The sequence below is a fragment of the Monodelphis domestica genome, chromosome 4 (assembly GCF_027887165.1).
Source record: "Monodelphis domestica isolate mMonDom1 chromosome 4, mMonDom1.pri, whole genome shotgun sequence".
Taxonomy (NCBI): domain Eukaryota; kingdom Metazoa; phylum Chordata; class Mammalia; order Didelphimorphia; family Didelphidae; genus Monodelphis; species Monodelphis domestica.
Window position 1 is genome coordinate 101,489,412 of NC_077230.1, and position 27,074 is coordinate 101,516,485.

General features: G+C 36.9%; 1 protein-coding gene across 6 annotated transcripts in view; it reads right to left on the bottom strand.

The window, feature by feature from the left end:
* Nucleotides 1-27,074, bottom strand: part of PIK3CB (phosphatidylinositol-4,5-bisphosphate 3-kinase catalytic subunit beta) — a 200,268-nt gene that overhangs the window by 141,524 nt on the left and 31,670 nt on the right. For 3 of the 6 annotated variants that reach the window (XM_056793673.1, XM_056793676.1, XM_016433556.2), the window contains 2 exons: nt 9,444-9,482; nt 1,845-1,957 (listed from right to left, as the gene is read on the bottom strand). The gene's annotated coding sequence lies outside the window, so the exon portion shown is untranslated. The remainder of the gene's footprint in view (nt 1-1,844; nt 1,958-9,443; nt 9,483-27,074) is intronic. The other 3 variants (XM_056793674.1, XM_056793675.1, XM_056793672.1) reach the window with 1 other exon arrangement.

Here is a 27,074-nt window from a genome sequence, read left to right on the forward strand (position 1 = left end):
CTATTAGTAATCAAATGAAAGGATGCTTCAGTTTTACAATGGAGTCTATTATAAGATGAGGCCATCAGCTAACAGTATTTCCTCCAAACGGTTTTTTTCAAGTAAAAATCGTTTATTCCATTTTGAATGGAATACTGACTTGAAATCTTAACCAATAACTTAAGTGCTTCAGAAGTCCTTAAGAAGTCCAAGTTCCTTTCTGAAAAACTGATTCTGAATCACCTTGTGTCTAAGCAAGAATACAAAGTCAAATTCTTAAATTTTCACAACAAAATTCTCTAGCAACATTGAAAATATGCTGTTTATCATCTTTACAGTCTTTGTTATCGGTTATTACTGGCACTGTTAACAACATGCATCTATGCCTTAGAAAAGCACTTCATCCACTTTATAAATGAGGCACCTCAGGCTCAGAGAAAGTAAATGAGCTTCCAAGGTCATGTGACCAGTAAGTGTGTGTGAGAGAGAGAGAGAGTGAGAAAGAGAGAGATATGACTCAAACCTACTAATTCTGGAAAGCCCAGCATAGAGTCTCATCATCTCTCAGATTTTTATCAAAATTTGTATGTGCTCTTGAATTTTGGTCTCATATAACCAAATGCCTCTAAGATTCTCTATCAAACTAAATGTATCCAAAATGGAATTTGTTCATTTCCCCCTTTTTTTGGATCTTTTTGTTATTTTCCCTATTTCTGTTGAAGAAATAGCTCTATTTTCATTATTCTGATTCAGAATAAGGCATTACCTTTAACTCCTTATTTCCATGTAATTTCTTTCCTTCCCTGCTTCTAATCATTTGCCAAATTCTCAACTATACTTCAACAGCATCTTAATTTTCAGAGACACCATTCTAGGTCTTTATTACCTCTTGCCTGAACTGTTCCAAGTCTCCTACTTAATCAGTCACCTTGACTACAGTGTCTCTCCTCTACTTTAATATCCTCAGAGTTGCCACATTGATATTTCTTTTTCTTGTTTTAAACCTTTACTTTCTGACTAAGTAATAATTCTAAGGTGGAAGGACAAAGCATATGCAAACTCAGTCAGGGTCACACGGGTGTCTGAGGCCAGATTTAAATCCAGGTCCTTCTGATTCCAGGCCCCTTAGAACTATTACTTCTAATGCATAAGTCTGACTATATTACTTCCTTACCCAGGAAGATTCAGCAGCAATCACCTATATCTAGAATAAAATAAAAATTACATATTTTGAGCCTTAACTCCAACCTTTTGTAGAGTGATTTCATGTCACTCTACCTTAGGCACACTGCATTCCAGCCTATGTGGATTATTAACAGCTGAATACTACTCCAATTATATGACATTTCATCTTATGCCTCTGTGTCCCCATGCAAAATAAACTGTTTGGAAATCTACTTCTTGGAACGCCCGGCTCCATTAAGGATGAATTCAAAGCCCACCTTCTGTATGAGGTTCTTGCTGATCACCCTTAGTGTTCTCACCGTCCAGCAAATTATTTATTTTGCATACATTTTGCATTTCCTTATCATTTTACATGTTTGTTCCTAGCAGGTCCTTTAGGAAAAAAAGTAGCACATTGCCTTTCAGTAACATAAAAAGTTAAATATTTATTCTGAGGTTAAAAGATTAATTATCTACTTCATTCTACCGAATAATTTTTTAGTGCAACAGGGCCTTTTCGCCAGCGTATCAATATTTCTAAAATTGAAGAGTGAAAATAATTTTTAAGTAAGCAAAATGAAAACCATAACCAATATTTATCCTTTTCTCTTATTCAAAGTATCAAATTGTGTGTGTGTGTGTGTGTGTGAGGGGGGAACACAAAACAATAAACTAAAGGATAAAAATATTTAGGTACTTACTGAAGAAAGATAGCCCCCATTTCAGCTTTTTAGGATCATAGCCAAATTTTATTTATACATTCAAAAAAAATTCTGTGCTTTTACTGATGGCTTCCTCAGATTTTGAAGATGATCTGTAATAAAGAAAAAGATTTAAAATATTAATATCCAAAATGGAAATCTATATCCATTGAAATTTTTTGGTGTTTATGTTACGGCAATTTTACCTTTTAACTATATTTTAGAAATGGAAACTGCTTAACTGCATGACCAATTAACCATGGACCACAAACTCCTCAACTCTAAAATAAGTAGGCAAGGGAACTATTATCACATATAAACATATTTTATGTACTTAAAAAAAACCCAACTGTTTCATAGTTTTGTTCTTTCCTTTAATTAGTTCTGGGGGGAGGTAGGGGAAAGAAAACAAACCATATTGAAAAATTGGTGTATAAATGGAGATTTTAAACTTTTGGACTTCATCCCCCAAAAGTCCCTTACTATTTCCCAAAATTCCCTTTTCCTGTATCCTCACAATTTGCGTGATTGTATTTAAGTGGCTGTAATTCCTCTTCTTCCTCTCTTTGACCTGCAACCAGGCTGAGTTCAGGCAGTTCTTTTGCTTTAGTTATTATTAATAAAATATTAATAAAATATAATAGTTATTATTAATTTTACAACCTAATTTTGGCAACCACAAAGGGACAGAATTCTCAAATATTTTAAAGATAGAATAGATATGTTTTTCAAGCTTGCACCCCTGCCCACCCACCTGCTTTCACCCCATCACAGACACTGTGCTCCACCTGCAGCCACTGCTGTTGCTCCTGATTCAGCCTAAGCTGTACACGCAAAGTCACGAGCCCTCAAAAAGCCTGCAACCAGACCTGCCTGCCATTCTGAGCCACATGTCCGTGCCCCCTCTCCCGAATAGGGACATATTTAAAAAAAAAAATCTTTCCATCCCAATCCCTTTCCTCACTCCACATGGGTTTTGAGCCTGTGCTAGCCATTTTTCCATTCAGTGTCTCTCAGGGAAAATGCTATTACAAAGCATGCTTGAAACTCTGAAACATCAGTTTGAGTTAGTAAAGCTAAAAAGTGAAATTTGGATCTGCTTAATTCTTTTTCTGGGAGTTTTTATTTTCATTGCAGATTTCCTACTTTATTTCCTTCTCCTCAAAAATATGCCACAAGCTAGGCTGCTTACACTACAAACCAACCTGAAATATTTTGACAAAGTTTTAAAAGTCTTAACTGCTCTCAACATGCTTCTGTGAGAAAATTCAGAGCTCTGACAAAAGAAATGTGATGGATGATAAATACTGGGGGTGGGGGGGAAGGAAACTTTAAAAGATCTGGAAGTTTATTGCTAACTATTTATAGTTTATTCTCCTCCTATAATATAGAACAAGTCTTTTGGAATTAGAAAAAAGGATTTTGACTATACTGCCTACCTGTACCATCTCATTTGTTTATATTATTGTATTTACTGATTGCTTTAAGGTTTAATTTTGCCCAATTATATGGCAATAAATATGCCAATTTAGGTGATATGGATGAATACTTACAAAAATATAAATTGCTAAGATTAACAGAAGAAAAAATAGAATTCTTAAATAATCCCATATCAGAAAAAGACAATGAAAAGGCCATCAAAGAACTCCCCAAGAAAAAATCCCCAGGGCCTGATGGATTCACAAGTGAATTTTATCAAACATTCAAAGAACAGCTAATCCCAATACTATACAAACTATTTGACGTAATAAGCAAAGTGGGGATTCTACCAAATTACTTTTATGACATAAATATGGTGCTGATCCCAAAGCCAGGAAGGCCAAAAAAGGAGAAAGAAAACTACAGACCAATCTCCTTAATGAACATAGATGAAAAATCTTAAATAGGATACTAGCAAAAAGACTCCAGCAAGTCATCACGAGGGTTATACCCTATGATCAGGTGGGATTTATACCAGGAATGCAAGGATGGTTGCAGGAAAACCATCCATATAATTGATCATATCAACAAGCAAACCAACAAAAAGCACATTATTATCTCAATAGACACAGAAAAAGCTTTTGACAAAATAACAACACTCATTCCTATTGAAAACACTAGGAAGCATAGGAATAGATGGGTCTTTCCTAAAAATAATAAACAGTATCTATCTATAACCATCAGTCAACATCATCTGCAATGGGGATAAACTAGATGCATTCCCAATAAGATCAGGAGTGAAACAAGGATGCCCATTATCACCTTTATTATTCAACATTGCACTAGAAACACTAGCAGTAGCAATTAGAGAAGAAAAAGAAATTGAGGGTATTAAAACTGGCAATAAGGACACAAAGCTATCACTCTTTGCGGATGACATGATGGTCTACTTAAAGAATCCTAGAGAATCAACTAAAAAGCTAGTGGAAATAATCAACAACTTTAGCAAAGTTGCAGGATACAAAATAAACCCACATAAGTCATCAGTATTTTTATATATCTCCAACACATCTCAGCAGCAGGAATTAGAAAGAAAAAATCCATTCAAAATCACCTTAGATGATATAAAATACTTAGGAATCTATCTGCCAAGACAAACACAGGAACTATATGAACACAACTACAAAACACCACACAACTAAAACTAGATTTGAGCAATCGGAAAAGAATTAACTGTATAATCAGAGAGATGCAAATCAAAACAACTCTGAGGTATCATCTCACACCTAGCAGATTGGCTAACATGACAGCTATGCAAAGTAATGAATGCTGGAGGGGATGTGGCAAAGTGGGGACATTAATTCATTGCTGGTGGAGTTGTGAATTGATCCAACCATTCTGGAGGGCAATTTGGAACTATGTCCAAAGGGCGATAAAAGACTGTCTGCCCTTTGATCCAGCCATAGCACTGCTGGGCTTGTACCCCAAAGAGATAATGGACAAAAAGACTTGTACAAAAATATTCATAGCTGCGCTCTTTGTGGTGGCCAAAAACTGGAAAATGAGGGGATGCCCATCAATTGGGGAATGGCTGAGCAAATTGTGGTATATGTTGGTGATGGAATACTATTGTGCTAAAAGGAATAATAAAGTGGAGGAATTCCATGGAGACTGGAACAACCTCCAGGAAGTGATGCAGAGCGAAAGGAGCAGAACCAGGAAAACATTATACACAGAGACTGATACATTGTGGTACAATCGAAGGTGATGGACTTCTCCATTAGTATCAATGCAATTTCCCTGAACAATCTGCAGGGATCTAAAAAAAAATACTACCCACAAGCAGAGGATAAACTGTGGGAGTAAAAACACCGCTGAAAAGCAACTGCTTGACTACAGGGTTGGAGGAGATAAGACTGAGGAGAGACTCTACATGAACACTATAATGCAAACTCCAACAACAGGGAAATGGGTTCGAGTCAAGAACACATGTGATAACCAGTGGAATCATGCGTCGGCTATGGGAGAGGGAAAGGTGGGGGGGGGGGGGGGGCGGGGAAGGGGAGGGGAGGAAAAGAAAACGATCTTTGTTTCCAGTGAATAATGTATGAAAACGACCAAATAAAATAATATTAAAAAAAAAAAGAATTAACTGCTCATGGGTAGGAGGAGCTAACATAATAAAAATGACCCTCCTACTCAAGCTTATTTAATTATTTAGTGCCATGCCCATCAAACTACCAAAAATCTTTTTTTTACTGAATTAGAAAAAACCATAACAAAGTTCATTTGGAAGAACAAAAGATCAAGGATATCCAGGGAAATCATGAAAAAAAAAAATACAAAGGAAGGTGGCCTTGCAGTCCCAGATCTCAAACTATATTATAAAGCAGTAGGCACCAAAACAATTTGGTATTGGCTAAGAGACAGAAAGGAGGATCAGTGGAATAGACTTGGGGTAAGTGACCTTAGCAGGACAGTCTATGACAAACCCAAAGACCCCAGCTTTTGGGACAAAAATCCACTATTTGATAAGAACTGCTGGGAAAATTGGAAGACAGTGTGGGAGAGATTAGGTTTCGATCAACACCTCACACCCTACACCAAGATAAACTCAGAAAGGGTGAACAACTTGAACATAAAGAAGGAATAATAAGTAAATTATGTGAATGCAGAATAGTATACATGTCAGACCTTTGGGAAGGGAAAGAATTTAAAACCAAGCAAGACTTAGAAAGAGTCATAAAATGAGAAATAAATAATTTTGACATCAAATTAAAAAGTTTTTGTACGAACAAAACCAATGTAACCAAAATCAGAAGGGAAATAAACTGGGAAACCAATGTAACCAAAATCAGAAGGGAAATAAACTGGGAAACAATCTTCATAACAAAAACCTCTGACAAAGGTTTAATTACTCAAATTTACAAAGAGCTAAATCAATTGTACAAAAAATCAAGCCATTCTCCAATTGATAAATGGGCAAGGGACATGAAAAGGCAGTTTTCCGATAAAGAAATCAAAACTATTAATAAGCACATGAAAAAGTTTTCTAAATCTCTGATAATCAGGGATGTAAATCAAAACAACTCTGAGGTATCACCTCACACCTAGCAGATTGGCTAACATGACAGCAAAGGAAAGTAATGAATGCTGGAAGGGATGTGGCAAAGTTGGGACAGTAATGAGTTGTGAATTGATCCATCCATTCTGGAGGGCAATTGGGAACTATGCCCAAAGGGCGATAAAAGACTGCCTACCTTTTGATCCAGTCATAGCACTGCTGGGTTTGTACCCCAAAGAGATAATAAGGAAAAAAACAAGTACAAGAATATTCATAGCTGTGCTCTTTGTGATGGCAAAAAAACTGGAAAATTAAGGGATGCCCTTCAATTGGGGAATGGCTGAACAAATTGTGGTATATGTTGGTGATGGAATACTATTGTACTAAAAGGAATAATAAAGTGGAGGAATTCCATGGAGACTGGAACAACCTCCAGGAAGTGATGCAGAGTGAGAGGAGCAGAGCCAGGAGAACACTGTACACAGAGACTGATACACTGCGGTACAATCGAACGTAATGGACTTCTCCATTAGTGTCAATGCCATGTCCCTGAACAATCTGGAAGTATCTATGAGAAAAAAACACTATCCACGTGCAGAGGGAAAACTGTGGGAGTAAAACCACTGAGGAAAGGCAACTGCTTGACTACAGGGGCCGAGGGGATATGATTGGGGATGTAGACTCTAAATGAACATCCTAGTGCAAATACCAACAACATGGAAATGGATTTGGGTCAAGGACACATGTGATACCCAGTGGAATCACACGTCGGCTATGGGAGGGGTGGTGGGAGGGGAGGGAGGAAAAGAAAATGATTTTTGTATCCCAGGAATAATGTTTGAAATTGACCAAGTAAAAATGTTTAAAAAAAATAAAAAGAAAATTTAAGAAAATAAAAAAATAATAAAAGATATACAAGGAGGAGCAACTGCATCTTATTAAGAAGACTTAATCATGGTCATTTTCTACAAATATGTTAAGAATTTGGAACGAAAAGGAGAACATGGAAGAGAAAAGATGAGAAAAAGAAAATATTAGAAGTTGTTTTACATTGTTGGTATATTAATCTTTTATTAAGTTGGTGGCTCTGATTTTTTTCTTATTTTTTAAAAGAAAAAATGAGATGGATGGGTTTTTCTCTTTCCTTTCAATTATAAATTATTGCAATTCTGAGTTAACAGCAGGACAAATTCATGATCCTTCATCTAAGTACAGGGTATCCTAAAAGTTTTGGTGCAATTTTAAGTTTTACTGGCTTAAATTTGCACTAAGATTTTTAGGATAGCTTTCATTTTTCTGATAATGACAAAGGGATAGTTAAGTTAAGAGATGGCTATCTACCCTGGTATTATTAACCTCAAATGTTTGCTATCTCTATTCTATTAATTCCTATAAGCATTCTGTTTGTAATACTACTAGCCATTATTCCTAGACCTAAAGAGAGGCATCATGGCTTTGTATATAGAGTTGGACCAAAAAAAGCCAAGAAAACTTTGACTTATGTCCCACCTCTGATATATAATGGCTATGTCATCCTAGATAATGGCAATGTCATCCCATCACTCAACACCCCAGTCCTCTAGAAGCTGAAAAAGTTTTCCTTACTTGAAAGTTCCCTATATCGATGAAAATTAAAGGTCCTATCCTTATTCATTCCTCAAATTAATTTGTCTTGAAAATCCACCATAAGATTTGCTATTCCAATAAGATCACAGAAATGCCTTCCTTTGTACCTCAGGTAATAGTTAGGATCACAGAAAAGTATAATTCCTGGATAATTATTCATAGGCAAATCTAGTAAAAAACAAAACTCAATTATATAGCACTTGGCAACTGAATTATCTATTCATCTGAACTGTTAATTACTTTTCTGGCTCCATCTCTTCTACTGGAACAGATATTTTGCCACCCTGATACTGAATGGTTACCAAATAAGGTCTTATTGTGTTAGCTTGTAGAGTAGAATGTTTCAAATTGTACTTAATCTAAGTCCTATCCTATTCTAAGGAAGGAATCTCTAAGAACTTTCCTGATATTATTAGAATAGTGGATAAGAGGCTATATTGGAATCAGGAAGAGTATTTGAATCTCATCACAGACATTAGGTATGGAGAAATCTCTTTATCTCTCTCAGACTCAGTTTCCTTATCTGTAAAAAAGTTCACTCAAAGCATACTTTACAAGATTATAAGGACCAAAACAAACATTACATGTAGGACTCTCCTCAGGATGCTGTAGTGGAAAGCAGAATAGACTAGTTCTCTGACAATTATTCCCATCAAGGATTTACAAATAAACAAGAAAAAAAGTAAAAGGCAGCAGCCAAATCCATGGAGAAATTACAGTGAATGAATTTTGCCAGACCACTTACAAAGACAGCCAGAAGCCTATGGGCTTTTGTGACTAAAGAGTCCAGGCACAAAAACTTGGCTCATATGCAGTCCACAGATTAAATAGGATACAGGGGCAAATCAAAGAAGCACAGAAGTTGCTTGGGGCTATGATACTCAAGACTGGGAAATAGAAGACTAAAAAATAGAAAAGCTGAAGATACCTGGAACTTGCATAGAACCCAAATGCTTATTGACTAATCTTGAACAAGGGTTCCAAAGTTTTCAGGAGTTTAGATTAGGACATTCCCTGGATCAAACTATCCAAGTCTAGAGTAGAGACTAACCAACCAGCCCATTGCTCCCAGGAGTTCCTGGACTGACTAGATTCCAGGTAATAAAAAGATGAAAAAGTCCTACCAATTCTTCCAAAAGGGCATAAAACCTAGCCCTACACAAAGTCCTGACTCAAGAAGTAAAATTGGAAAAATGAATAAATACAAGAAAACTCTGCTGATACATATTATATTAATTATACTAGTGAAATTAATTATATTAATGAAATATTAATAAGTTGAAATATTTTCACACTATTCCCACTTGGTAATTTCATTTGATATCATTCAAAATAATTATGGATAGCAACATCATGATGTAATTTAGTCCTTTTCTTAAAACAAGTTCAAGAACATTCATCTCAGAATAAGTATTGATTATATCCAGTCCTTAGAAAACTATTTAAAAATACTTTATATCAATAAGAAAACCAAAGACTACATTACTCACCAAATACACTCAAATTTAACTGGCCCATCTTCCCTTCACCTATTGGGACACAAAAAGAAAGGGCCTGGTGAGACCTTGCTAGCCTTTGGCTATTTCAGTCAATTAATTAGATAATAGAGATATGACTTGAGGCTGGTCTGCACTCAAGTTTCTATGTAGGGGGAGGATGGGATTACAGCATATTATCAATAAAAAACTGAGTACTAGAAGTGGTCTAAAAAGATAATCACAAAATACATGAATAACCCAGATTGAATTGCTTAACTCTGGGAGGGGAAAGGGAAGAAGGGAGGGAGACAACATGAATCCTATAACTTTGGAAAAATAAAATAAAAAAGTAAAAAGATAGAGATAAATGATTACATAATAAGAAGAAAAGGTAGCCAACAGCCTGTGTGCTCCACTGGTATCTGTGGAATGTTAAGAGGAGAGTCCTCATGGCACACCTCTTATGTAGGATTTGGGGGACATGGTGAGCATCATACCAGATTAGGAGGATAGGTTGCAATCTCTACCTTGGGGGCAATGCCCACTATCTGTAACCTATCACAGATTCAAAGTATTCAAAAATATTGGATATTGCAAAGAAATGCCTTAAATATTATTTGTTTCAAACTCTTACCTTCTGTCTTAGAATTAGTACTTAGTATTAGTTACAAGGCAGAAGAGTAGTAAGGGCTAGGCAATGGGGGTTAAGTGACTTGCCCAGGATCATACAGTTTGAAGTGTCTGAGGCCATACCCAAGACCTCCAGGGCCCGGCTCTCTATCCACTGAACCACCTACCTGTCCTTCTTAAATAGTATTTTAAAACATAAAATTTTTGGATATTTTCTTGGAAAAAAAATCAATAAAAAACATTTGTAACTAAAGGTGTGCTTGTAAATGGTTTCACAACTTTCCAAATAAAAAAGTACAATTGCACACCTTTCAGATTAATTTACATTATTAACATAATCACCACCACCATTCTTAAATCTAAATAATCCACACAAAAAGTAACTCAAGCCCTGATTTTCAGTGTTTGCTGATTAAAGAAATATAAATGCTCACACTGAAACATTTTGTAATTTGCTCTCAAGCTGGATCCACCATATCTTTGGAATGAAAGGGAAAAAAAGCAAAGAGGGAGAAACAAAAGAAACAAGGAGGGGGAGAAAGAAATTGAAAAGAAACAAAAATTGAAAGCAGGCTTTCATACAATTCAAAGTATTAAAAGTGTCAAAAACCTAAAAAAAGGATAAACAACTCTTTTTCCATGTTTAAATATCTATAAGAAAAAATCATTATTTTTGCTTTGTGGGAAATCACTGTTTTGTAGATAAGGCCTAGGAAAAGCTCTATCTTCCACAATTATGGAGAAGTTTTTTAAAAGTACAAGAATATAATACAGGTTAGTCAAAGGATATGAACAAGTAGTTTTCAAAGGAAGAAACAAGTTATCAACAACCACATATTTTTAAATGTTCCAAATCAATAATAGAGAAATGCCAACTGAATTCTCAGGGGGTTCCACCTCATATTCATCAGATTGAGTAAAATGACAAATTTTTGAGGGACTTTGGAAAAAAAAAGACACTGATGAGAAGATTGCAGTGTGCTAGCTCAGGATGCCCCAAAATTCCAGGTTAGAGATGCATTACTCAACTAGGTGACAGAAATAGTCATCTGTAGATTTTCCTACCCATTCTAAAATTCCACAATAGGATCTTAAGTCCTGAAAAGATACTAATATAAACAAATCAGGGTAGGGAAAAAGCTAAGGGAACAGAGTACAGCCTTAGAGCAGTGCCAGCATTCCCTGAGCTACAATGAACCCAAGCCCAGCAAAGTTGGAGCCCTTCCTATGACCCAGGGTACAGGAACATCCTGGTCAACATCCTGGTCAGATCTAGAACTGCACTCTAAACAAACTGCTTTCCTCACCCTTCCCAAACCAGCTGATTGATGCTTAGCCTGGCTCAGAAGCCAGTGGTCCTAGGACATGAGGTTACCTAGTGCAGCACTCTTGGACTCTTGGACATGGTCTGAACATATGGCCAGCCTAGCAGAGTACAGCTTGAGGGTGTTTCTGATCAGGTCCGATATCAGGAGGGGCAGACCCAGTTAGCTCAGCAGACATGGCAGCCCACAATGGGGACCCAGGATGGGCGTAGCTGCTGAGTCTATAAAATTGGTCATGAAGTGGGGAAGGGAAAAGGGGGGGGTTTGTTAAAGGAAGGAATCCTGGTGGAACCTCCAAGCAGGTAGAAGTTGTGGAGCCCTGTAATAAGAGGGAGCTCCTAAATCAGAACCCAAGACTGGAGCAGTCCATAGACTCTGAAAGGAAGGGCCTAATCTGGGCCAATTATACTCAGAAGCAATTAGGCCCCTGCTCACATCATTCAGCCTAGGAGCTTGACACAAGCCCACACCTCTCAAGTGTGCAAACCAAGAAAAGCACTAAGCACCAGGAGGAAATACCTTGATTTGAGAAATACACAGAGCTTAAATTTGAAAGAGGACCACAACTCCAAAACAAGTTCAAGTAAAGACTGGGGTGGGGGGGTGGGGGGGGGGGGGGAGTATTTGAAGAGTACCTAGAAGAAATGAAACAAGAATGGAAAGGCTAGGAAGAAAAAGAATAACAAAGAAAATGTAGCATTAGAAAAAAAGGCTGAAAAATCTCATGCAGGAAGCAAGTATTCGGAAAATTAGAATGGTCAAAACAGAAAACAGACTTGACAATAGATGAGAAACATCAAAAGAAACCCCCTCCCCCAATTTGGAAATTGCTGTTCCTCAAAGAAGGCATTCCAGATCCCAGTTCCATGAATTTTCACCAGCCATTCTACATGCTTCAAATTCTCTCCTTCCCCCTCTCTGCTGTCCGGTTTAGTTTTCTTCAAGATCCAATTAAAATCCTGCATTCTACAAGAAAGTAAGAACTGTCTTTTACCTTTCTTTGTATGCCCAGGGCTTAAAATAGTAGTTGGCACATAGCTGATGATTAATGATGTTTATTGACTAAGTGGGAGGAGGAGGCTATAAAGACATTAGAATAAAGTTGTGAGGGCTTTTAAAGCAAGGGGGAGGGACAGGTAGGTGGTTCAGTGGAGAGAGAGGCAGGCCCAGTATCCTGGATTCAAATTTGAGATCAGACACATCTTAGCTGTGTGCTCCTGGGCAAGTCACTTAACTCCAAATGCCTAGCCCTTAACTGCTCTTCTGCCATGGAACCATGGAACCATTCTAAGGCAGAAGGCAAGGGCTTTAAATTAAAAAAAAAAAAAGCAAGGAGGAAAAAAAAAGAGTTTATAATTTATTCTATATGTAACAAGGGGTCACTGGAATTTGCTGAATAGTAGAGTGCAATGGACCTGATCAACTATGGTAATAGCTGTGAACAAACAGAAGTGAATGGTTGAAAATGATAACTACAACAATGTAAATGAAAGAACAATAAAACAAAAACCCAACTACAATGTCCCACCCGCCCCCACCCAAGTTAAGAAAATGCATCTTTCTTCTTTCATTGGTGAAAGTGTTAAACTAGAGGTATAAACTATTGCAGTGATGGCAAACCTTTTAGAGATGAGTGCCAGGTCCCACCCCACCCCCTTCTGAATATTGTGCCCCTCCCAGTCATGAGTGCTGGGTACATCCAACCCCACACCAAGGAGGGAGGAAACATTCCCACTGGGCTGCTGGGTAGAGGGATGGGTGAAGTGAAGAAGGTCCTCAGTAAATGTAGAGAGGGAGAGGACAGTGGCCTGAAGGCTTTGTCCCTCTCCAGCTCTGCCTCCTGTGAGCCGACCAATTTACAGCCTTGTGTGCTTCCACTGGGCTGCTGCTCTGGGCTGCTGGGCAGAGGGGCAGGGGAGAGGGGGAGGGGAGCAGTTCCACCTGAGTTCCTCTGCCCTTCTAGTAACCAACTGGGAGAGTTGGGGGGAAGTTGGTGGGAGAGGGGGGAAGAGGGCAGTGAGGACAGTCCCATGCCCACAGAGAGGGCTCTGAGTGACACCTTTGGTACCTGTGCTGTAAGTTTGCCACCAATTGACTACTGCATTGTCTAGGTTTTGCTGAACAAATTAAGTAGCTTAGTTTTGAAGAACTGGGGTTTTTTTTTTCCCCTTTTTTAAATCTTTGTTACAAGGAAAGAGAAGAGGAAGAAAGGGTTCAGATTATCTTATTCAGATATGAATAAGATATAAAAAAGATATCAATGTTTAAAAGTATAAAAACATCACTAGCTGAAATAAAACTAGTTTAAAATGATCACCTTAGGGGGCAGCTGGGTAGCTCAGTGGATTGAGAGCCAGTCCTAGAGACGGGACGTCCTAGGTTCAAATCTGGCCTCAGACACTTCCCAGCTGTGTGACCCTGGGCAAGTCACTTGACCCCCATTGCCTAGCCCTTACCACTCTTCTGCCTTGGAGCCAATACACAGTATTGACTCCAAGATGGAAGGTAAGGGTTTAAAAAAAAAATGATCACCTTATATCTTTTTAGAATAAAGTGGTAGCTATTAGTGCCTGTATAAATATTTTTAGACTTTTACAGCTAAAATTAATAATTATAGGTGAGGGGAAGGGATGTTGACAAGAAGATGCCAGGAGGCACTCATTAAATTCAAGTTTAATGTAAAAATCAAGATTTTAATTTTTTTAAGGGTTCATTGTAATCAGGAATTCAAGGATGGTTCAATGCAAAAATTATAAAAGATCATTATAAATCATTTTAATAACCCAAATCACATGGTATATCAAGATACAGAAGACTCCCAAGTCAAAATACAGAAATCATTTACATTAAAAAACACTTAAAAAGATAGGAAGAGGGGGCAGCTGGGTAGCTCGGTGGATTGAGAACCAGGCCTAGAGACGGGAGGTCCTGGATTCAAATCTGACATCAGACACTTCCTAGCTGTGTGACCCTGGGCAAGTCACTTGACCTCCATTGCCCAGCCTTTACCACTCTTATGCTTTGGAGCCAATACACAGTATTGACTCCAAGACAGAAGGTAAGGGTTAAAAAAAAAAAAGATAGGAAGAGATTTTTTTTTTTGGCTTAAAATTATCAAAGGGTCAATCAGCTAAGGGGCTCAGTGGATAGAATGCCAGGCCTATAGTTAGGAAGGCCAGGGTTCAAATCTGGACTCAAGATACTTCCAGGCTGGGTAACCTTGGACAAGTCACATAAATCCATTCACCCTTCTGTCTTACAGTTGTTATTAAGACAGAAAGTAACGGTTTAAACATCAATTTTAAAAAGTGTTTCTAAAACTAAGATAACAATAAGATTAATGATAAAAATACCAGGAGTGTGTGCCTAATAAAGAGGGTAAAGGATGAATATCACAGTTTCAGGTATTAGAAATAGTGTAAAATTCTAGTAATAAGAAAAAAGAAATGGAGGAATAAGCATGGGCAAAAGGTAGGAAAGCAAAATTATATGTATTTTTCGGCAATATAATGTTCTTAAATAATAACTAAGAGAATCATTTACAGAATTAGTACTAAAAAGACCTACTATGGTGTCATTTTATAAGATTATTTTTCTGGACCACATGGAGCCCTAGATATGTTCTTCTCAAATCTCTCCGAATCAGAATTAGTCACCAAGGGACTTGTTCTTTGGGCAAAATTGCAAATGAGAACTACAACAAAGTGCAATAAGTAGCTTTATCATTTCACTGAAATGGATCTCTCCAGAGTTATCAGTGCTCTCTTAACAGGCAAACTTCATGTCCTTTTCTCTTGCAACCTTAGCATTATCCACATTCACCCTTCTACCTTTTTAACATCTCACATGTGTACCTACTATCACCCTGTTAGGTCCTCATCACTTCTTACCCTCATATTATGCTCATTAGCTTTCTAAATAGTCTCCTCCTTTGAGTCTCTTCCCATTGCAATCCATTTTCCTCTCAAGCTGCTAAAGTGATCTTTCTTAAAAAGGAGTTTTGACCATGGAACCCACTCCTGCTTTCTTACCCCCAACTCAAAAAAATTCCACCTAATGCTTATTCTCTCCAGGATCAAACACAAATCCTTCACAACCCAGCCCCTTCCTACCTTTCCAGTCTCCTTATACTTTTTAATTCCCATTTGATCAAGCTACACTGATCCTGCAATTGCTAGCATAGGATACTTCTTCCCCTAACTGAGTTCTCACACATTCACTTTCATTTTTTCATACATAATTGTATGAAATGTTGTCTTTCCAATTAGAATGTGAACTTGAGTCCAAGGACTTTGTTTTTTGCCTGTCTTTATATTCTCAGTGTAGAGTCTGGCATATAATAAGCACTTTAAATAAATAGTGGGAGGAAATGGATAGAGAGCTAGGCCTAGAGATGGGAGGTTCTGGTTTCAGATATGGCCTCAGACACTTCCTATCTGTGTGACCCTGAGCCAGTCACTCAACCCCATTGCTTTGCCCTTACTGTTTTTCTATCTTGGAACCAATAAGACAGAAGATAAGGGTTGTGAATGAATGAATGAATGAATGAATGAATGAATGAATGAATGAATGAATGAATGATGCTGGCTGACTTGTAGCTGAGTAGCTTCAAGAGCTATTCACCTAAATGAAGCTACATGATCACTTGGTGATGCTGAGGAAGGCTTTTCAAAAAAATTATGATGGAATTTCATGTTCTTGGCAATTTTAAGATTCTTTGATAAAAGCAATCTATATTTCTGTTTTTCTGCTTTCAGGTAATAATTACCTGCTAATGTCAAATACCTACAACCATCAAAGCAAAAACCCTAAACTCCAACCAATTAGTAAGTTATTACCCTTGCTTTGAAGAATGGTTCTTTTTAAGGTGTTGTGAGCACTTCTTCCCTTCCTCATTTAATTACTGTAATACACTAGCCACTATACTAATTTTCCTCTGATTAAGTTATTCAAAATAGAAATGATTTCTAACCAATTATTTTTTTAAAGTTGGCTTTTTAAGGAATTCATAATTAAGACATCTTACATGGACTGCATTTTTTACTAGTACTTTCAAAAAAAGAAGTGATGAATCTTACTAAACTCTGGCCTTGTTTTGTTTTGATTTTTACATTCAGTTTTCAAGTTTTAAAAATAGGTAAAATAAAATTTTAACTGGTATATTAGCCAAACAATGCAGCACTATTTTATTTGTGCTATTATTTCAAGTCTGAGTTGTTTTTTTAATAAGATCATAAACTTCAACAATCTTATTTTAACTACTCTTCAGCTCAAAAGAATTCAGCCTAAGAAAATTAAAAATTCATACAATTCATCATAGTATGTGAAAACAATACAATTATATAAAGAATAATTTCCCTGGATGTCAGAAAAGATAATTTACATTTACAAATTGATACTTATAAAAAAAAAACTAAAACCCCTGATATTTTGCTAGCACAACGGATTTTAGTATTCAAAACTACAAAAGAAACATTTAAAAAACATGAATGCCACATTGGTGAATATACAGCACATGAATAACTTAAAGTCTTTCCCATTTTAAAAGGCAAAACACAAAATAAAAAAGTATACAGAACAAAGAAGCCATAATATGGATATATGACTGAAGTGTCTAAAATGATATATAGGACATAATTAATGTTAATCATGTGTTCCAATATATTTTTGTGTATGATTATTATCATGCTTCACTTTCCCCAGATACTGAATTCTGCACTTCCTCTTCCAAAATTGGTACAAGTTATCCTTAGACATCAAATTATATTTCATCACACATTTAGTAAATCGATGACACAAAAATGTTTCTCATATTCATCAAATATTTGCCAATGATGAAAACCAGCATATGAAAATACTCTGTAAATCCTATACAGCACACTGATCCTAGTTTGGCCTACAGATGATTTTTTTATACTAACTCTGCTAGGATTACAAGTAAATAATTTGTTTTTATCTGTAATTTCTCTTCATAATGGTGCTCATTTATAATGAACTAAAAGTGTAAAAGAAGAAAGCCTAAAAGATCTTCATAACATTGAGTTCAAGTGCCAAACTTATGTTAACTCTACTCCCCCACAGCAAATGCTGTCCTTACCTTCTTATATCCTAGAAATAGTCATTTCTCAAATATGCTACTATAAACTCCCATCTGTCTCAACCTGTTTTTAAAAATTCTAACTCAATATATTCAAGTAATCTCAACTAAAGAATTCATCTGGGGAAAAGTATTTTGAGTACACGAGGTTTGGTATTCACTTTTTTAAATAGTTATTTTAATTTTTTCAATTAAAAAGCATTAAAAAGATTAATCTGTCCTACCCACTACTTCACCCACCTCTAGACCCCCATTAAAAAAACAAATTTTTAAATAAAAATAATAAAGACCTCCATACATAGCTAGACAGTTCAGCAAAAAGTTCACTACTGCAATTTATTTGTGAAAGTCAAGATACATTGGTTATGTTTTCATTCTAGATACTTTAGGGTACAAGAAAGGGCAACTCAGCAATTTGTGAAAACTAAAAAATGAGTAGGGAATTTGAATTTAAAAAAGATTATGAGAAACTAATCTGCCAGTTAAAGATAAATTAAATCCTATTTCAAACTGGGTTTAAGTACTTGGAGTGGCTTAACCAACATCTTACATGCCGCCAAAGCTAAAAGGGACTTTCTTAGAGGTCAACTAGTCCAACTATGGTCCAAAGTATAAACTATTAACATGACCACAAAAAAAAAAAAGCTCCCCACAACTGAACAATCTTATTCACTGTAAGCTTTGTATTGTTGCCGAGTTGTGCCCAACTCCTTTTGACCTGATTTGGGTTTTCTTGGCAAAAGTACTGGAGTGGTTTGTCATTTCCTTCTCTAGTTCATTTCACAGATGAAGAAACAGAGGCAAACAATGTTAAATGATTTCCCTTGGGTCACACAGCTAGTGTCAGGCTGGATTTGAACTCAGGTCTTCCTGATTCCTCACCTAGTTCCACTGCATCACTGCAAACTCGTTAAGAGCTGTAATTATATAATCCCAGTACTAGAAAGGTCTATTTTAGTATATACTCTCTACTCATTGGAATTCAGTGACTTGCCCAAGGTCAGAGAGGCTTATTCATTTTTATATTCAAGGAATACAATTGTTTAATATATATTTATTATTTTCTCATACAGGTGACCTTCAAAATCAAGGACTAAGAAGGTAAACTGCAATTTAAAATTATTTATAAACAAAAAAATATACAGAGGCATTTAAATGCTTATTTGAAGATCTAAGGGAACTAAGTGGTACATACTAATGTTTCCTTAATGATTTAGTTTCAGACACTTATTTTAAACTGATCTGTATTTGTAGTACAATATATGTCACTACATAAAAAAAGGATCTAACATCCAGGAATCTCAGTAAATTTTTCAAAAGTTCCCAAGAATTTTATGAAGTATCCAATAAAATGCTATTTTATACCTCTGGCTAAATAATGAATAAACAATCCATTTAAAAATAACTTTCAAACATAACCCAGAGTTCAGGCCCAAAGCATATCAAAGTGAATCAACAGGTATTTATTAAGCCCTCATTTTGTGTAGGATGGCACAAAACAAGTCCCTGCCCTCAAAGAGTTCATGATCAAACAAAGGAAGAGAACACATAAAAAAGGAGCTGAATGGGGCAGCTAGGAAGCACAGTTGATGGAATATCAGGTCTAGAGTCAGGAGGACCTGGGTTCAAATCCAATTGAAGGCACTTCCTAGATGTGTGACCCTGGGTAAGTCACTTAACCACAACTGCCTAGCCCTTCCTGCTCTTCTGCCTTGGAATATTTGATATTGATTTTAAAGCAGAAGAAAAAACTAAAGGAGTGGGTGGGTGAGTAGAAAGTACCTGAAAGAATGCTGGAAAATCTTCTAAAGAGGTATAAGCTAATGGGCTGATTTTATCTTGCAGGAAGAATAGCTGGAAATCATAAGAGCAGCCTGTGGGAAGATTCCTTGGGCTCCTCCTTAAAAGGTAGTAGAACTGGGAGGTGGCGGCAACTAGGTGGCTGAGTGGATTGAGATCCAAGGTCTAGAGACAGTAAATCCTGATTCAAATCTGCCCTCAGACACTTCTTAGCTATTTGACCCTGGGCAGGCTACTTAAACAACATGCCTTACCACTCTTCTGCCCTGGACCCAATACACATTATTGATTCTAAGGCCAAAGGCCAAAAGACCAAAGGTAAGGGTTAAAAAAAAATATGGGAGTTGTTGCCTCATGCTCATCCTCTATCTTCTCCAGTTTTCCTGGAACTACAGATACTGAGGTGCTATTGTAAAATTTTTATTATTAAAGACATAATTTAAATTGTACTCGCTCCTGCTATCTGTGCTTGCCTCCAGCCATCCACTCAACCTTCTTGACCCAGATCCCTCTCCTGCCCCAGTCCCAACCCCAGCTGGCCTGGCCCCAGCTGATCTCTGGCTTCCTGACCCAGATCGCCCCAGGTGTGATTTTTAAATCTCTATCTTGCTTGGTCTAGCACCCAAAATTGTGCACACCCACATTATACGGGCATGTGCTAGTCAATGGCAAATCAGAAATAACTGCCCATCTGAGCTGTCCTAAGCCAAGCTTGAGTCACCATTGGCACTTGTGAGGCGCAGGAAGTGAGTTAGAGAACAGCCTCTGGAGTTTACTCACTTCCTGGGGACAGGGCGAGAGGCAGTGGGTGCTAGGAGCTGGAGCAGGGAGGAGGCCTGCAAACAGCTTTCCTTCAGATCAGTAGTGAGTCGAGGACTGATTCTCTTCTCTACCTTGGCCTTCCAGGCCTAAACTCCCTCTGGCTCTGCCAGAAGGTTGAGTTAACCCTTTTCCTTTTCCCCTTCTTTCCTTCTCTCCCTCTCCTTCTTTCTTACACCCCTTGTAATTAAACCACCATAAAACCCCATTATGACTTGAGTGTTTCATTTAGGAATTTCGTAAATGAATTCCTTGGCGACCTTAAATTAATATTATATCAGTCTTTAAAGGTGATTTTAATATCACACAGGCTCAGCCCCAGGGCCCAGGCTGCTGGTAGCTGCCACTGTGTCTTCGGAATCACAAACCAACTGGTAAAAACTGGGGTGTTCTTTCCTTAGGCAACAATTAGCCTCCACTTGGCAGGGGAATTCAGGGGGGAGAACGGGGAGAAGGAAGTGACTTTTCTAAACAGGAAATTACAAGTATGGCATATTTTAGGGGAGAGCAGTGCATTGCCTATTTCAAAGGATATTTTTTGAGAGCACTGATCCTTTTACTTACCTTACCTGAGATTCAGGAGAGAAATTCATCTCCCTGCAACTCTTTGCCATTTGGACCTGCCCAATTTGAGATTCCTAAAACCCATGTTCACCCTTGTTGTGGAATATTCCACAGTACTGACAAAAGGAATCTCAATGGATTAAAAAAAAACTTTTAAAAGACTGGAGGTTATATTTTTAAGGCTTTGCAGACTCCAATATTTTATTAAAAATCTGTATTTTATTACATTTTGCTAATTGTTTTGTTTAAGATTTAATTTTGTTGGTTTTAAGTTCATATATTAATGTATTCAATACTATTCTGTTACACTGAATCATTTTAATGTACTGGGTTTTAACTACTGTTATAATCTGTTGCTTTTCCCCTATAACTATAATGAACAAATATTATTGAATAAACCCACATTAAAAAAAAAAGCAGCCTTTTTTCTATTTTGACTTTGTAATTTGTCACATAAAGGATGGATGGACTTCATCAAAACTGGTTACAATTGTATAACAACCTTTGGAAAATTTAATGAGCTAAATATCTCAAATTGATTTTAAGGAGTTTTTAGACATAATTTTTAGATTTTTTTTGTTCAACAACTCTGATCATTTTGCCTGCCTCTAATAGGAGGTAAGGTCCATTTTAGTAGCTGAAGTGAAATACAATTATAATCCCCACCTCCCACATTTATAAAAATATTAATGGATGGGACATCACAGTCTCATACCAAAGGAGCTAGGAAGTTAATCCCAAGGAATGGTACCCCTGGATGGCTCCTCAAAAGGGAGCATCTCTCATTTATAACTCTTGAGCTCACTTTACTTCCACCAGAACAATCTAGATTTCTTGATGATGTTCTAAACCCAAATAAATTTTACTTTGTTTTTAAATATCTCAGCCAAGGTTGAAACATTGCTACACCTAAAAAAACTTGTGACAAGTATCCATTTTCTTTAAATGTCATATAGCAGACTCATGCAAAATATGGTAGTGGTTTGTTTGCTATTGTCATTAAATGGGCTATTATAACTCTGGAGATATTGGTACTTTTTGAATTTGCATTACATGTTGTACTACTGTTCTTTATTTAAAAAAAAAAACTGTTACTTTGTGAAAATCATTTGCTTGTACTCACAGTGGATCATGGCCAGGTATGAAGAGGAAATGGATCTCATTTTTGGTGAAAAAACTTTGTATTCTATATTTCCTTAGCTGACACAGTGTGTCAATGATTATAAGCTACATTTTTGAATTTTAAAACTCTTTACTATTATATTTTCTTGCATGTGCAATAGACTATTTCAGTTTTTTCTCTCCTTTTTGTATTTGAAGCACATGTCACCAGTATTAAGATTTAACTTTTTTGATTTTGCAGTAATATAAGTTTAAAATATGTTTGCTATAATGTCAATGCATGCCCCAAAAGCTTGAGACTATAAAAATTATGCCACTGATTGTTTAAAAAAAATTATGGGACTTTGCTTAATGATTCTGTCTGATTCCAGGACAAGAGAATACAAAAAGAGCCATTGAACAGTGCCAAAGAAGCACAAAGCTAAACTGCATAGTGCCAATTGAGCACAAGGTCAAAGAGACCAACCAATCCCAATGGGGTTGATGAAAATTTTGAGACATGACAAAAGGACTTGAACATGTTTGGGGTTCGAGGTTGCAGCTGTTTAACATGTGTTAAAGGCAGGTCTTCCTTGTTCCACATTCTACCAAGTATCTCAAATTTAGCTCCTACCTGGCTCCTAAAATTTAGTCCCTTTTCTGTCCTTCATAATGAGACAACTTTCTGTAGTCCTGGCTACTGACTGGGTAAATGCTTATATCATTTTAATTGGGCCCTGATTCAAGGACTTGTAATAGATTTATTTTTTCTTTACTTAGAATTTTTACACATAAAACTTTAATAGTCTATATTTCATCCAGAAATTATCTTTTTTTATTTGGATTTTTTTTATGTTTTTTATTTTCTCGTGCCAAATGATTCATATACCTCATAACTCAGCCATGCATCCCTAAATAATCCCTGTGTTTTTCAATCACCCTCTTCAGGGGGGAATGTATAATTATTATTATTTCAAATTGCAAAGTTTAAATTCCTTTTGAGAGTAATTTTAGGTTAAGAAACATGCTACCTCTCCAAATCCAGAGAGTGAACTGTTTGGAGAAGGCACCATGAAGATGCCTCCCTCCACAGACAATATGCTGCACCAGAAGATCCAGAGTGAACTTTGGGATGTGGTGATTTGAACTGTGTGGGGTTTGAATGCATTTGTTTTGTATGTATATTCTTATGCCAAAGAGGATTGCCCCCTAACTGGCTTTTTGTCAATGTGCCTAGCAATTATTGGTTTTGTTCTCTTTTCCTCTTATCCTCAAATTATTGTAATTTCATAGCTGGTATGTTTACAAGACCCTTCAGAGAGACTAGTCTTCTTCAGGCCTCAGGGGGATATATAAACATGGAGAATTTGAACCCTAGACTTCAATCCCCAGAAGTCCTTGGTATTTCCCAGAATTCCCTATAATCTCACCTGAGTCTCCATGTAGGTGAGATCACAATTGGTATTTAACTGGCAGTAACGCCTACCACACTTTCTTCTCTTCCATTGTAATGATGTAGCAAGTAAGCTAAGTGCAGGGATTTTGAATGGGCTAATCAGCCCTGGGCACATGGTTTTTATCTTGTATCCTTGATTTCTTTTTTTTTTAAACCCTTACCTTCCATCTTGGAGTCAATAGTGTATATTGGCTCCAAGGCAGAAGAGTGGTAAGGGCTAGGCAATGGGGGTCAAGTGACTTGCCCAGGGTCACACAGCTGGAAAGTGTCTGAGGCCAGATGTGAACCTAGGACCTCCCGTCTCTAGGCCTGGCTCTCAATCCACCAAGCTACCCAGCTGCCCCCTGTATCCTTGATTTCTAATAGTCCTTAATAAACCTCATAAAAATATAATATTTTTATTACTAGATATAATTTAATTTTTACACTACAGAAACCAAAAGAGATGGTCTCCAGGTGAAGATGAAGAAAACTCTTATAGATCCTCTTGATCTCAGAGATTGGGCATCTAGCCTCAGTTTTCTCATTTACTACGTGAGGAATTCAAACTAAGGAGTATTCCATGGTCAAAAAAGCAAAGTTAAATAGAAAGAGCAATGGATTTGGAGACAGTTGACCTAAGTTCAAATACTATCTCTGCTATTTACTACCTGACTTGACCTCAGATGAACCTATTAGCCTCAGATCCTTACTTTCCTTATCTGTAAAATGAGATGCTTGGATCAGGAGCTCACTAAATTCCCTTCCAATATTCTAAAATATCAGGGGCCTATGTATACTGATGAAGTGAGACAACAGTAGAGACAATCTAATAATGGTCATGATACTCTAATGAATTATGACTAAAATTTGCCATTTGTGAGTCAGGCTATTATTTAAATGAATGAATATGAAATGAGCATGTTAGTTGCTGGCACAGAGGTGTAGTCCACCTCTGTGGACTACATATGGTGGGGATACAAGTACAAAGAAATGACAGCCCATAAATATTCTATGCAGGTAACAGAGATTTTATTATAAGTCCAAATCCAATAATACAACTTTTCTAACATTTAATACTTTTTGGAATATTGGATGTATTATTATTAATAATTTTACAGTAATATTATTATTGAAAATATTGAATTTAATTCAAATAACTATAGACAAATCACTTGCCCATTCTCTGTCCCTTAAATTTGGTCATTCATCTCCTGCTTCTGCATAGCCTGGAATGCCTGTTCTCAACTCTTAAAATTCCCTGGACTACTTCAAATTCAGCTTTTGTTCTACCTCCTTTAGAAGATATCACTTGGGACAAGGAGAAGGAGGAGGTATAGTTGTCCCAAGTAAGGAAGTAATAGTCTCACTGTACTCTGCCCTCATCAGACCTCATATGTAGTATAAAGTTCAATTCTGAAAGTCAAGGTCAAAGAAGAACACTGATAAGCTAAAGAGTTATCAGAGGAAGGCAACCAGAATGGTGAGGGCCTAAGGTTGTATCATAGAAGGATTACTTAAAGAAACTGGGTGTATTTAACTTGGAGCACACAAGGGAATCATGAAAAGTATCTTTTGAGTACCTGAAGGTCCCTTCATGTGGAGAAAGGATTAGGCTTGTTCTGTCTGGCCCTGGGGACAGAATCAGGAATAATGGTTAGAACCTGAAAACAAATTTAGACTCAGAAAAAAAACTTCCTAACAATTACAGCAGCCCATAAATGGAATGGGCTGTCGGAAGTGATGGATTCTCCTCTTCTGGATATCTTCAAAGGGAAACTAGATGACCATGTCAGTATGAAAGACTGGATATTTATTAGATGCATAGGTGGGCCTGGAAGAGTCTCTAGAGTCTCTTCCAACTCTAAAATTCTGTGACTATAGGTTTATGATATAATCTATATTGGATGATACTTCAGGTGAGACAACATACATACCTCTAAGTAAGAGGATTGGAGTTGACCTGGTCTTTTTTTGTGGGAGAGATACTTGGGGGCAGAGGGGGCCTACAGAATCAGAGGTCAGGAAATGCCTGATCTAAGAGATAACACTGCAATGAGTGTTGAAGGATGCTGAGGCTTCTAATAGAATTAAGGAGGAAGTACATTCCAAGAATGAGAATCAGTTTGTGCAAAGGCATAAAGTCTAGAGATAGAGCACTACATGTGAACAAACAGCCAGTGGGAAAGGAAGGGGGAAATAAAGAATCATGTGTGTAATTTGGGGGGGAGGGGAAGAGAAAAGAAAGAAAAAACAAAAACAACTATATGCTGGGGAACTACAACCCCCAGCATTCCCTGCACCTCTAGAAAAACTGTATGCTGGGAAACTACATCCCCCAACATTCTCTGCACCTCCCAGGGTTCCCTTCTCCTTATGTCCTGGTATGGGATTGGTCTATAAAGGACTAATCCCACGCTAGGGGGGAACTTTTGATCTGGTGGAGCATGGGAGCTAAGGGGGAAGAGCTGGAGCTTGCCAAAAGGAAGATTATTTTTTTTCTAAATAAAGATCTTTTCCCTTGATCTTTTTCTTCTGCTTTTATTTTCATTTAGCACACACGTAACCATGGAAAAAATATTCTAAAAAAAAAAAAAGATTTAGAGCTAGAAGGGACCTCAAAAAACCATCTAATCTGACTCATTTTAGGGATTAAAAAAAATGAGGGCCCAAAGAGGTTTAAAGATTTGTCCAAAGAAGTAAGCATCAAAAGTGGTTACAGAACCAGGTTCTCTAAACTTGAAAGCCAGTAATCTTTTCTTTTTGGAGGGTGTGCATTTAAAATTATAATAGTTAAGGGATATATGCGTTATGTGATTTTTCATTTTCCAGTTCTTAAAAGAGTGCTAAAGTAAGTCATCTGTGCCTTTCTTTTCAGCCTTCTAGCATTCAGTGGCAATTTTAAGAACCACCGCACCTTTAGTCTCATTATGCTTTGAACATCATTACAAAACAAACCAAATACCAAAGTTACTATTGCTTTGATGCAACAGAACCTTTATTTCTGCAATTTTTATCTACAAAAACTTACTGAAAACAATGTGCCTGCCTTTTTAGTTCCTTCTTTCCAGTGCCTATTGCTTAAGGTGATTTCTTCATTTAACATGCCCCACATTTAGTTAGGTCAGTATTTATATGCTTTGTTTTTGGCTTTTAAACCTTTTTATTTTGTTTCTGTCTTCTCTTTTACTAGATCTAACAAGGGAAAATGAATTTACCCTCTTCAATTTCAAGACACAACAATTGTTCCTTACTTGTTTTCCCACTTCTAGTAAGTTTTATTACCCATGTAGGTTCTTTGTCCCTACTTTCTATTCCTTGAAATTTTTCTTCCAAATTTGTTCTTCAATGAAAATATCTCAGTTTAGTATATTAATTGGGACTCTTTTGGTCTCTTCTATAGCACATTGTCTTCTCCCTAACAATTCAAAGGAATATATTCTATTCCACAAATAGTGACTTTTTTTCTTTAGTGATAGATTTCTCTTAGTCTTGTTATTTTTCTTTTTTGCATTTCATATACATAAAAGTCAGCTCCTTGTCCCTCCAATACTTTTATCACACCTTTAAAAAACTTTTTCATGAGTTTGATGAAACCATGATCTTCCTATCTCACCTGGAATAGAAGTGATCCCAGTATATTGACCTGGAAGAAACCTTAAATTTGGCTCAGTCTTTCCAATCTGGGCTGGTTCGGCCAGGGACCTGGTTCAGCTTCCACCCTAATGTAGCTCACAGAACTTGCACCAGCTTCTCACTCTCCTCCAGTAGTTGAAATTACAAGCATGTGTCACCACACCTAGAAGGCTGCCTTTTTTTAAAGGGCTAAACCATAATAGAGCCAAAAACTGAGGCAAAATAGGTGGAATTAG